The sequence below is a fragment of the Caretta caretta genome, chromosome 2 (assembly GCF_965140235.1).
Source record: "Caretta caretta isolate rCarCar2 chromosome 2, rCarCar1.hap1, whole genome shotgun sequence".
In the NCBI taxonomy this organism is placed as follows: domain Eukaryota; kingdom Metazoa; phylum Chordata; order Testudines; family Cheloniidae; genus Caretta; species Caretta caretta.
The window spans coordinates 195,620,280-195,632,867 of record NC_134207.1 but is presented as its reverse complement, the minus strand read 5'-3'; positions in this window follow the sequence as shown (position 1 = coordinate 195,632,867).

Sequence of the window (12,588 nt, the reverse complement as noted above, 5' to 3'; positions counted from 1 at the left end):
GGCAGGGACTGTCATTTACCATGTGTCTGTGTAATGCCCAGCACAAGCAGCCTTCCATCTCTAGTGGGGGGTCTCTGGTGCTATTGTAATAAATTTAGCTGCTTTAAGTTGCCTTTTGTGAAAAATTTGAGAAAAAAATCATACAAATGGGGCAACATTAGAAATTATGTGTGACAAAAGCAGACCAAAATCAATCATGGCATTACATTGGGGCTTAGGCAATAGAACCAAAATAGAGGCTAATGTATGCATTTTACAAAAACTAAAAATCCAAATAATAGAAATAAGGTTCAATTCACAAAGAGTCAGCTAGATCAGCATCAACAAAACAATAACTAGGCTCTCTTATAATGGCTCAATTAAATATATATATATATCTTGTAGAGATTGTTGATTCAGGCTTTTGTAAATATTCTCTAGAGGAGAAACTGTAATCCATCGGGGGAAATTAGGTGTGTGTGGAATCTTTCCACTCTCAGTGTAATGCATATTTTAGCATCAAGAAAAGGTTTGTTTGCTTGCTTGCCTTTCCATATCAAATAACTTGAAAGACCCCATTGGCTGCACAGAAGAATAAGGACCAGAAAGTTTTCAACAGGCCAAGTGTCTCGTGACCCCTGTTTAGCATAAAAAACACAATTCTGGATGTAAACTAGCTATAGCATGTGAGACATGCTATTTGTGGAATCAGGATTTATATCCTTTGTAATTTGCAGCCACTAGAAGGTGACATGACCCCAGTCCCCACTCCACACAAAACACACTTAAGCAAGTCTAACATTCCATCCGTCAGAGGAAATAGTGAGAGAACAGTCAGAAGTATAGATAGCTACTGAAGAACCTATATGGAATAAAACAAAACCGATACATTACCTTCTATTGCATGGAATTGTTTTAAGGAAGGATGGGCTAATGAACAAGTTCGAATACTCCACATATACTCCCAGTTTCTGTTCCTATTTCTGTTAATATTAAAGGAGAGATTAAGACCACGTTGAATCAAAACAGATTTTAAAAAATAATTCAGGTGGGGGGAGGAGGCGGCAAGAGTTTGTGGGGGAGATTTTATAAAGTAGAGCCCTGGCCAGTATAATGGAAGATTCCAAAGAGTCCAAATCATTGAGACAATTGCAGGATGACACAAAAAGGACATGTTTATTTTCATTTGTTTATAAAGAAGTCTCTAACATTCACAACTAAAATGGCACCCACATCCACTGCCAGACACAAATGCAGTACTGTACTTGTTTCACACACACCAATTTGTATATACATTGTAGGCTGGACTGAGATCTGAAAATCTGACCCCAAAGGGACAGCTTCAAACCTGACATAAGTTGTCATTCAAATCAGTAAGAGTTGCGCCCATTTATGCCAATTCTCATTATGGCCCAAAATGTCTACAATGAAGATAAAGGAACAGCTGCTCTATGCATGACCCACAAAAGGTTCTCAGATTCATAATAGATGATACCATGGCTATGAGTCAATCCAAAATCATGCATACAGCAAAATGTAAGTCCCAAGAATATAAAGAGGGAAAAGCACATATCTTCTCTGTTGGGAAGGAACTGGCTTGGCTTCAATCTGAGTGTAAGCAGAAGCAAGGCTAGTACTTCCAGTTTTGCTCCATAAGGACTGCTTTTGCCAAGGAAAATGGTGAAAGAAAGCATTTGAATCTGTTGTTAGTGTTATGCTTATACATACAGGATCTTTTTCAGGGAAAAAGGTAATACACCACATTTATTGAGAATACAGCAGTTAGCATATGCTTTTCAGTCACACACACACACACCATGCACACAGTCCTGCAAGTTGATGTTTATAGTTACCAGTCCAGAGTCTGACTCAATCTAGTGGCCAGCCAGATTCATCACAGAGGGGAGCCGGGCTCTGTCGGTCGCAATCCGAAGCTCCTGGAGTTGTGGCAAGATGAACCCAAAGTCCCATGGCCAAGCACCCTGTTCTTATAGTCTTTTTTTCTCTGTTGAAGTCTATGGATTTTGCTGTGTCAGTTTGTGACAAGTTACTCCTTAATTGGTGTTATCGTTTGATGTTAACATTCCAAAACACCTCCGAGAGGGTCATCCTGTCCTGGTTTCAATTTAATCAATTGTCTTGTCTTTAGGGGTGTCAGCATCCACCTCAGGGTCATCAATCTGCCCTTCCTTAATTATGGATGTGTGTTGATGGTTCTCTGGTGTCATTAAGTCTCTTCACTCCTTCTTCCTTGACCATCTGGCTATAACAATGGCCTTCACACCTTATCATTTCCTGATGCATACATTCCTCATTCACACAAACAGTCATTTACAGAGACGTTCAGACAGGATAACATTTTGGAAAGGATTATATGGTTACTAAAGGGATTACAAAAGAACTTTACACAACTTAGTTTGCAGTGCATACAAGAAGCAAGACCTTATAGCAAAATACTGTAATGAAATCTTATCCTAAAACAAAAGGTGATCATAATCAGCCATAAGGACTATTTTGGTCTATTCCTGCCTTGAAATCAAAAAGGGTGGCTGGCAGGATGATCAAATCATACATTAATACATACTACATTATTATAACCGTCAATCATTATAACCTCTAATACAAATATAAAATCCTACTCCTACATTAGGGGTGGAAGCAATTTTAAGCTTTGTCTACACAGGAAATTTTTATTTATGTATAATCTAAAGTGTGAATTTAAATGGAAAAAGTTATACTGGGATAAACTCCTGATGCAAAATTTCTTATTCCATTATAGGAGTTTCCACACTACGAGTTATACTGGTATAACTATATTAATGTAACTGGTAAAACTTTCCCAAGTAGACATGGCCAAGTGACAGAAGTGAAGGAAGTTTAAACCAGTTTAAACCTTTCTTTGTTTCAGGTCACATTTTCACTTTGGCTGAATACATTGATAACTGTATAATAGAGCTAGAGTCTATGCTACTATACTTCTACCCAGCCGCTTCCCGCAAACAATTTGGAAAAAGCAGCATTAGTAACAGTGGCATTAACATTGCTCCTCACTAAAGAGAAATTCACCTGATATTTTTAAAAATTCTTCCTGCAGAAAATTAGGAAACAACTTATAACCATTGCAGAGTAACAACTAAAACTTGAAAGCACAAGTTCAAAGTACTGGATCCTTCAGATGAATTATGTAGACTCTTTTTGATTAGGCGTATTGGGATAAGACTGCTGGAGCAAGTAGGAGAAGAGTAGAGGCATTCGTTATCTCCAAGAATACGCTTCCACTGATCAGTAACTGGAAGTGACTTCAACAATTCAGCACTGTTTCCGTCCTGGGACGCCTTCCATTCAGACCGTAAAAGAGTTCTTCACATTCTAAGACCTCCCTGCTCTTGCGGGTTCTCTGAATTTAAGAGGTAAAGAAATGTACAGTATGAGCACTCACTGAGCCAGCTTTATTCAAAATAGTACAACACAGATGACAACAACTCTTCAAAGGGAAGGAACCAAAGTAGCATAAAGCTGAAAACAGTTACTTCATAAACAAGCTAATTAATTCCCAAATACAGGGCCTGCCAGTAGTGCAATAGAAATTCATCAGACTGAACATCAACATATGTTTTAGAGAACATACTGGTACAATTTACAAAGAAATTGAAGTGTGTGGACGATGTCACAGGTGCATAATCTTAAAATGTACAAATATACATATTAGTGAAAATTAAACAAAGATTAAATGCACAGTTTTAACACACTGCTTCAGTACTTAATCATGTAAAATAATACAGTGTTATGGTTGCCAACTTTCTAGTTGCACAAAACCAAACACCCTAGCCCTGCCCCGCCCCCAAAGCCCCACCCCCCCACTCACTACATTCCCCCTCCCTTGGTGGCTTGCTCTCCCCCACCCTCAAACACTTTCACTGGGATGCGGTAGGGGGTTGGGATGAAGGAGGGGGTGAGGGCTGGGGGTGTGGGCTCTTGGGTGGAGCCAGGGATGAGGAGTTTGGGGTACAGGAGTGTGCTCCAGGTTTGGGGGGGCTCAGTGATGGGGGGGGGTTGGGACTCAGTGTTGGGGCTCGGGCTTACCTAGGGTGGCTCCCAGTCAGCAGTGCAGCAGGGGGGCTAAGGCAGGCTGCCAGCCTGTCCTGGCACCATGCTGCACATGCCCCAGAATCAGCCAGCAGGTCTTGGTCCTAAGCGGGGGGGCCAGGAGGCTACATGCGTCGCTCTCACCCGCAGGCACCGCCTCCGCCAGTGCTTCAGGTGGAGACAGCTCACAGAGCCCCGTGGCCCCCCCTCCCCCCCCCCCCGTCTAGGAGCCAGACCTGCTTGCCGCTTCCGGGGTGCAGCGTGGTGCCTGAACAGGTAGGGACTAGCCAGCCTTAGCACCTCCAACTGGACTTTTAATGGCCCAGTCAGCAGTGCTGACCAGAGCCACCAAGGTCCCTTTTTGACTGTGTGTTCCAGTTGAAAACCGGACACCTGTCCACACCTGGCCAAACCATTTATGGGGGGTTTTATGCCTATGTGTGTTATACACAAGTTTATGGGGGTTTTATGCCCCATCCCCTCCCCCAGCCCTGAGCCCCCTCCAAGTTGTGTATAACACACATAGGCATAAAAAAACCCATAAATGATACATAGCCATTCAATTATATACAACCAACTACAGTCCATTTAAACCAGTTACATTCTATCCTGAATGCATGACTGATATTGAACTAAATAATGCCAATAACAATATAAAAACAAAATCCTAACATTTTACCCCAGATGTAATGATACTGCATACTGCAAGTCAATTGCCCATTGCTAAGGACTTGTCTCCACATAGCTTTTGTAATGCTCTAACTATATTGGTTTAAGAGTAACAGCCGTGTTAGTCTGTATTCGCAAAAAGAAAAGGAGTACTTGTGGCACCTTAGAGACTAACCAATTTGTGAGCTGTAGCTCTCAAAAGCTTATGCTCAAATAAATTGGTTAGTCTCTAAGGTGCCACAAGTACTCCTTTTCTTATATTGGTTTAGAAACCAATGTAGGTAAAACATAAAAACTTTTTATGTGAATGCAATTTTACTGGTATACAGGTGCTTAAACCAGTATAGTTTATTCCTGTTATGGTACAAAAGTGCTTATAATCAGTATAGCTTATTTTTATTAGTCTATAGTTATGACTAACTGATTCCTCCACAAAGGCCAAACCCTATAGTTTAAATGTCTTCAAATATAAATAATGAATCTGATCTCCTGTTATGAGTATCAGTAAGCCAACTTGTTGCAGAATAACATTCAAAATTATTTCTGTGTTTTGCAAGATGACATTTCAAGACTACTTGCCTCTTACTAAAGTATTTGAGTATCAAAAGATGATCTTATTGTTTTGTTGACTCCTCTCTGCAAGTCTGTTAATGATTTTTCTAATTCCTTGTTACCCAGTCCATTTACAGCAACAGGAAAGGTAGCAAGGGTTCCCCCCCTCCCATTCAACCTAGTTGTATAAGTGCAGTAGTAACAATTATATCCATCCAGATGTCAAATATCCAGATTCCTGAGAACCCTCACCATTACAATCAGTTCCAACCTGAGGGCCATATTGTACCATCATTTTTCAAGCAGAAATCCTTCTTGATATCAATGGGGATTTCTGATTAACAAGTAATGTCTCTACCTGGCCCTGAATATCTTCCATACTTACTACTTCAATTTCATCAAGTAACTATCCCTAAAATCCATTACTCCTTCAGACTTTCAGAGAGGATTGCAAGGGCAGAGCATTTTTTTTTAAAAAAAAAAGAGGGGGGATGAGAAAAGAAAGGCAGAGGTGTTTTTATTTATGAGTGTCTGACCCAGTGTAGGATCATTACAAAATGTAACAGTTTTTAATTGTATTCCATGGCCTATTTTTTTAATATCCTAATTGTCACAACAATAAAAAGCCAAATACTAATTAGTTTTATAATAAGATAGACTGCCAAAAAAAAAAAAAGAAAAAAGAAAGCGCTAATTAGTTCTTTCTCCCTTCTCAGTCAAAAAAGTTAATTCACTTGGAAGGTTACAGTGAAATTGTAAATAGGGATGCAGTCAGGGACTGTTCAGAATCTACTAATAACCAAAAACAATCAAGAACTTGCCTTTACTTAATACATTACATCAAGCCCACTGACTCAGACCTATCATGAGTAGCTGCTTTTCAAAGACAATTTGCGGATGAGAAGCTGGAACTCCTATCTCTCCAAGTCCAATAGAGAGTATCTAGTAAGTTGCGTGGAGAAGTTGCCATATTTTCTGCTCAAGGCTTTTATGGTTCTTCATGGCCATTAGAGAGTTCACTGCCCATGTCCTCCGCTAGGCTGCACGCTTTTCCAAAATTCTCTGCACAGCTCTTAGTGTTGGAGGATGGATTGAAGGCTTCCTCTACCTTCTTCTCTGCAATCTCTGACCATCTGCTCCCATCTGTGGGCTTAAGGGCTGGAAGCATATGAACCTCAGTGGCCTGGAAATATCATGGGATAATTTAACAGACACTGTCAATGTTGTGAAGCCTAGAAGTTAACATACTCTGACAGCAGTTCCACCTCAAAGGTCTCAATTTATAACTGTGACAAAGGACAGCATGTGGGAAAGGACAGCTTTTCCAACTGATCCTTGATGGTATGGGGAACAGAAAAAAAAGAAGACAGATGAATATGCTGCATGACAATGGACAGACAGCACTTGTGCCAGTTCATTTGCAATGAATCAAACCAAAGTTTCTCTCTATTTCATGCTGCAGCAAGGACTAATTTAAATCAAAGACACCTTGTTTGCTTGTTTTCTAGAGGAGATGTCTGTAAAGGTATAGAACATGTTTATATGAAATAGGTTTGGTGGTGGTCTCTGTCTAGTTAGTTTCTAGTACGTGTGTCCATATCACCAAAAACAAAGCCATGATTGAACTAGCTGACCACCTTGTTGGCAGTCTCAGAAATGAAGGGGCCTAGGAGTAAACGGGTATGGAAAGTGAACTACCCTTACAACCCCCGCAGGAGGAGGAGGTCCCTCTAGTTTATTGTTTAGGCAGACTGAGGGACTGTTGCCAGGAAGTTGTTCTGTATGTCCTGTGCCTGGCCTGTGGAAAGAAAGGAATAAAGTCTCCAGAGCCATCAGTCTAGCACAACTCACATTATTTCTTTTTTAAGATAAACAACTGTAGCAGAACTTGTATGATCCCCCTTCAGACGCCTGTACTGCCTTGGTTTCCTCTTCCCCCCAGGGAATCAAAGTTCACACTGCAGATATTTTCATAAAAACCCTCTCCATCTGGGAGTCTGATTTACTAACATAAAGTTCAAAACAACACAAATCTGCCACCTGGTCTCCTGCTGGGTCACAACCCTTGGTGTGGGGCTCTTCCTCCTATCTCTGCTGAAGTTAAGTTCCCCTCCCAGCTAGCTTCCTCCCCCACCAACTGGCTGGCTCCTCCTCCCTGCAAGCTTCCACTCCCTCTGTCTTGGTGCACTACAGAGTCATCTCCACCCTGCTGTCTCCCCTCAGCGGGCCTAGTTCTGAGTCACACGTTCTCATCATGCGACCCCTAGACTAGTCACAGAGGAGGCCGATTCCATTAGAGGGCTAGCTCAAGAGTGTTTTCTTTAAAAAGACACTGCCTTGAATAGTTTTAATTTTTGCAGTGAATTCAATTTGTGGCTTGCTACATACACACAACAGCTGTCATCTATACTATCTATTTTTAACCTTACATATCATAGATTCACTGAGTTTAAGGCCAGGAGGAAACAATGGATCATCTAGTCTGACCTCCTGTACATCACACAATTTTGTCCAGTTACCTCTGCATTGAACATGGCAACCTGAGTTTGACTAAAGCACATCTCCCAGAAAGGCATCCAGCCTTGATTTGCAGAAAGCAAGAGAAGGAGAATCCATCACTTCCCTTTTTCTAGCGGTTAATCAGCCTCACTGTTAAAAACTTGTGCCTAATTTCTAATTTGAATTTGTTTGGCTTCAGCTTCCAGCCATTGGTTCTTGTTATGCCTACCTCCAGTAGAGAAAAGAGCCCTTTAGTACCTGGTGTTTTATCCCTGGGAAGAATGAAATCACCTCTCTATCTTACTTCTGATAAGCTAAACAGAGCTCTTCAAGTCTCTCCAAGGCATCTTCTCAATCACTGAAATAACTTTTGTGACTCTTTCCTGAACCCTCTCCAATTTTTCAACATCCTTTAAAAAAGTTCACATCCGAACTGGACGCAGTATTCTGGTATTGGCCACACTATACACAGAAGCAAAATCATCTTCCTGCTTCTACTCACTATTCCCCTGTTTATATAGTCAAGGATCACATTAGTTCTTTTTGCTACAGCTACTCAGATTAAGTTGCTTGTCCTTTATGACCCCTAGGTCCTATTCAGAGTCATTGCTTTCCAGTATACGGTCTCCCAGTCTGTAGACAAGGTCCGCATTCCTGGCTTCTAGATGTATAACTTTGCATATGGCTATATTCAAACGCATTTTGTTTGAATGGGCCCATCTTACCAAGTGCTTCAAATCGCTCGGTCTGACCACCCTGCCAATCTTTGTCATCCGCATATTTTATCAGCAGTGATTTTAGGTTTATTTGCAGCTAATTAGTGAAAATGTTGCAGGGTGGCATACAGCCTAGGACCAGTCCCTGGGAAACCCTACTAAAAACACCCCCACTCAATAACAACTCCCTATGGGCAACTACTTTTTGAGATCTGTCAGTTAGCCAGTTCTTAATCCAGCTCTACTAATATTTTATAATGCTAATTTTTTTAATCAGATATTTATGTGGTACTAAGTCAAAAGTTGCAGTTTCATCAAAGAATGAAATCAGATTTGTTTGAGAAGACCTATTGTCCATAAAGCCACAACGGCATTAATGGTATTCCTATCTTTTGATGTTTTAATCAGTTGCATTCCATTTCAGCTTTTTCCTTATTGTGCCTAGGACTGATGTCACCTGTCAGTGTTCAGAGCTCGCTGTTCCTCTGTCCCCTCTGTTATCTCAGTATTGCTGCTATTAGTACATTTCCACTAGCAGTAGCAATGCTGATAACTCTAATAGTGACAAGCTGGTGACAGCTGCCGGTGTTGTAATCACTGTGGCCCAGCTCTACACAGGTACTGAGGTACCTAAACCCTGGATATAGGCACCTAAGTCACATTTTTAGGCTCAATTGCAATCCACAAAACATCTTCTCAGCTGTTGCAAACCCTGTAGGCACCTAACTTCACTCAGCACCTAACTCTTTGATCTAAAAGTTCCCTAGCTGCCTATGTTTCTGCCTCTGGGCATAAGAACTGCCGACTCCTTCTAGGGTGCCCAGATGTTCATCTCCTGCCTAAGCCCCAGAACCATCCATGAATGGGAGAAGATAGGCAGAAGAGCTCCTATCTTACTCCTGGGGCCTGATCCACTAGACCGTGCTGAGAGGCTGCCTGCCAGATAGGTCCCATTCAAAATCCAGCTGTTGGAGAAGGTGGAAGTGGTGCCCATCTTATCATTTTGAGCCTCAGGGTTTGAGCACTGACCTGGTATGTTGGAGACCCATGTTCAATTCCCTCTTCTGCATGAAGGGGAGAAAAGATTTGAACATGAAAGTGTGCTAGCCACTAGGCTATGAGATACACTAATGTAGTACTCCCTCAGTCTCTCCTGTTGAAGCTCTTGCAATTTGGGTATTTAAAGAGTAATTGGGCCAGAGAGCAAAAGTGAGAATGAATCTTAATCCTGATGGTTCAGGCATCCCTCTGGGAGGTAGGAGACCTTGGGTCCAGGCTCCACCAGGTCTTTAATTATTTAATCCACAGTGGTACAACTTCAACAGGAGAGACTCCCACCTCAGCATATTCCACAGCTCAGTGGTAGGACCACATTCCTGAAAGATGGGGGAAGATCTCTGTTCAAATCCTTTTCCCGCTCTCATGCAGAGGGGAGAATTGAACCTGGATCTCCCACATCCATACTCTAGCCACTGGACTCAGAAGCTATAAGGTGGGTGCATTTGGATGTCTTGTGTGGTGTGAAGCCGTTGCCTTCCTCACACAAAATGACTTAGGCACCTAAATTGCCTGACTCAATGAAAAGGGTTCCCAGTTGTGGATTGCAAGCTGACAAAGGTGCTTCCCTGCAGCCTGGACTTAGGCCCCTATCTCTGTGAGAGACGTGGGGCTCAGCCAGTGGCACTGGAACAATTTTTACAGTGGGGGTGCTGAAAGGCAGTGGTCCCCAACCTTTTTACCTGGCACCCCCCATTACCCCTGTCTATGCTCCCTCTCCCCAGAGCTGGGGCCAAGACTGGGCCATGGTTCCTGGAGGTGGGGTGGGACACAGACAGAGGTAAGGGGGCTGAGGCTGAGACCACAGCTGAGGGCAGGAGCAGAGCCCCATGTGCTGAGCCAACAGCCGGGACCCCGCATGTGGGGCCAGGGGAAGAGCCCTAGGAGTGGGTCCAGTGGCAGAGCACCAGGCAGGGGTCCACAGCAGCCAAGACCCTGCGTGTGGGTCTGGCAGCAGAGCCTCGGGTTGGGGTCTGGTGGCAGAGCCCCGGGTTGGGGTCCAAAGGCACCGGGATCCTGGACATGGGACTGGCAGCTGGGACCCCGCACAAAATCTAGGGGTGCCTCTCATTTGCATCTCATATTGGCTAGCATAGGCAGCTCCCCTCTGAGCATGCTGGCTTTGTAGAGTCCAGTGTAAGGTGCCTGTCTTTCCACATGCATTGTACAGGGAGCCTAGTGTCCTAACTCAGGCTTTGTGGATCACAGTGTTGTTCCTGTGAATTTCTAGACACCTTAAAGTTAGGCCTTGCAACGCTGAGCATCACAGCCCCTAAGTCCCTTTGTGGATCAGTGCCTGTGTAACTAGACAAAGTCCTGAGCAGGGTTAAACAATGTGAGGTGAAATCCTGGCCCCATTCACATCAATGGAAGTTTTGCCACTGACTTCCACAGAGCCAGAATTTCAATGAAGGTGATTAAAATGCAGGTCAGTCACTTTACATTTAAGTCTCCCTCAGCTGCTAGAACTAATGGAGCTGTACCAGAGGTAGCAACAGTGGGGAATTTGAGGGGGAGAATGAAATATAGACACAGTCACACGTTCATACACACACAAGCTCCTCACCCGATTCCCTCCCTCAATCCAGCAAAGTGCCTGACCCAATTTTTAAATCCCTGCTGATGCAGAGGTTGCTGACGTCAAGCCTATTTATGCTTATTGGGAATATACATCCATCAGAAAATATAATGCAGTGCAGCAGTGTCTTCTTCTACCAGGAGCAGCTAGACTTATTGCTTATTTGGTCACCCCAAGGCATTCATAATTGGAAGGCAGGAGATATATGTGCCAAGATGGGATGTAAAACACACATTTTATGCCAAAAGCAGGTGGAGAATGTCTTTGTGAGCACAGCAAATGGATTCACGTATACCTTAATGAAGGCAATATCTTGGATTTCATATTCACAGTTTGCATAAAAGCATGTGATGTAGTGCAATGAACATGCAAGTAACACACATTTGTAATGGTCGAGTACCAAAAACTGTTATTTCCATTCAAAAGAGAGTGGGGCCCAAACCATAGCTGTAGATCGGAACAAACCCACATTTGAGGAAGTTCAGAGCTGAAGTGAGGCTTTGTCTACATGTGAAAGTTACACCAGTTTAACTAAAGGTGTGATTTTGAACCCATTTGATTAAATAGGTACAAAAAGCTGTGTGGATACTCTCATTTCAGTTTATCTTAAATCAGTTAGGAACTGGTTTAAGCTAACCTGAAATAAGCCAATTTTAAGTGAAATAAGAGTGCCCAAAATAAGGGGTTTGCACTTGTTTAACTAAATCAGTTTAAAAACCAATTTAAGTTAAACTGATGCAAATTTCTCGTGTAGACAAGACCAACATTTTGTAGCTGGCCCCTTTCGCAGTGATGGGCTCAACCAAAATCAGACGTCCCCTGAGTTTTGGGAAAGTGTAAATTTGGTTCCATATTTTGTGACTCCGATCCATCTCTAATTACGAATAATGATCACTACTGTAGTGATGTGCACAACGGCAATAGAGATTTTCCCCCCAAAATTGTATGGTGGATTAACACTGGAAGTTTTTAAATAAAAGGGTCTCTTGGACAAAAAAAAAAAAAAAAAAAATCAAGAGTGTTGGTACAAAAGTTGTGGTATAAGACATCTATGCTTCCAGACAAATCATGACTTTATCTACATAGGCAGTAAACTCATCAAATAAGCGCACCTATCCATCCAGAATGGCATAATGTAGAGACAAAGACCCCAATCCTGCAACTGCACACACATGAGCCAACATTTACTTCAATGGGGCTCTGTGCAGATAGAGATATCCATCAGTTGCAGGATCAGGGTCATAGATATTTAAATGCAAAGCTCTGCCCACGTAGAATGCTCTCTCCTCATGCTCTTTCAGTAAATACATTCCCCTTGAAACCATCAAACATTCCTAATATAAAACATTTTAAAATGTGTTAGCAACTGCAGCATATTCCAGAAAAACCTTTCAGTTTAAATATTTTTAATTAAATAGCAAAGCTTAATATATGCTCTAGAATTCCCTCTGA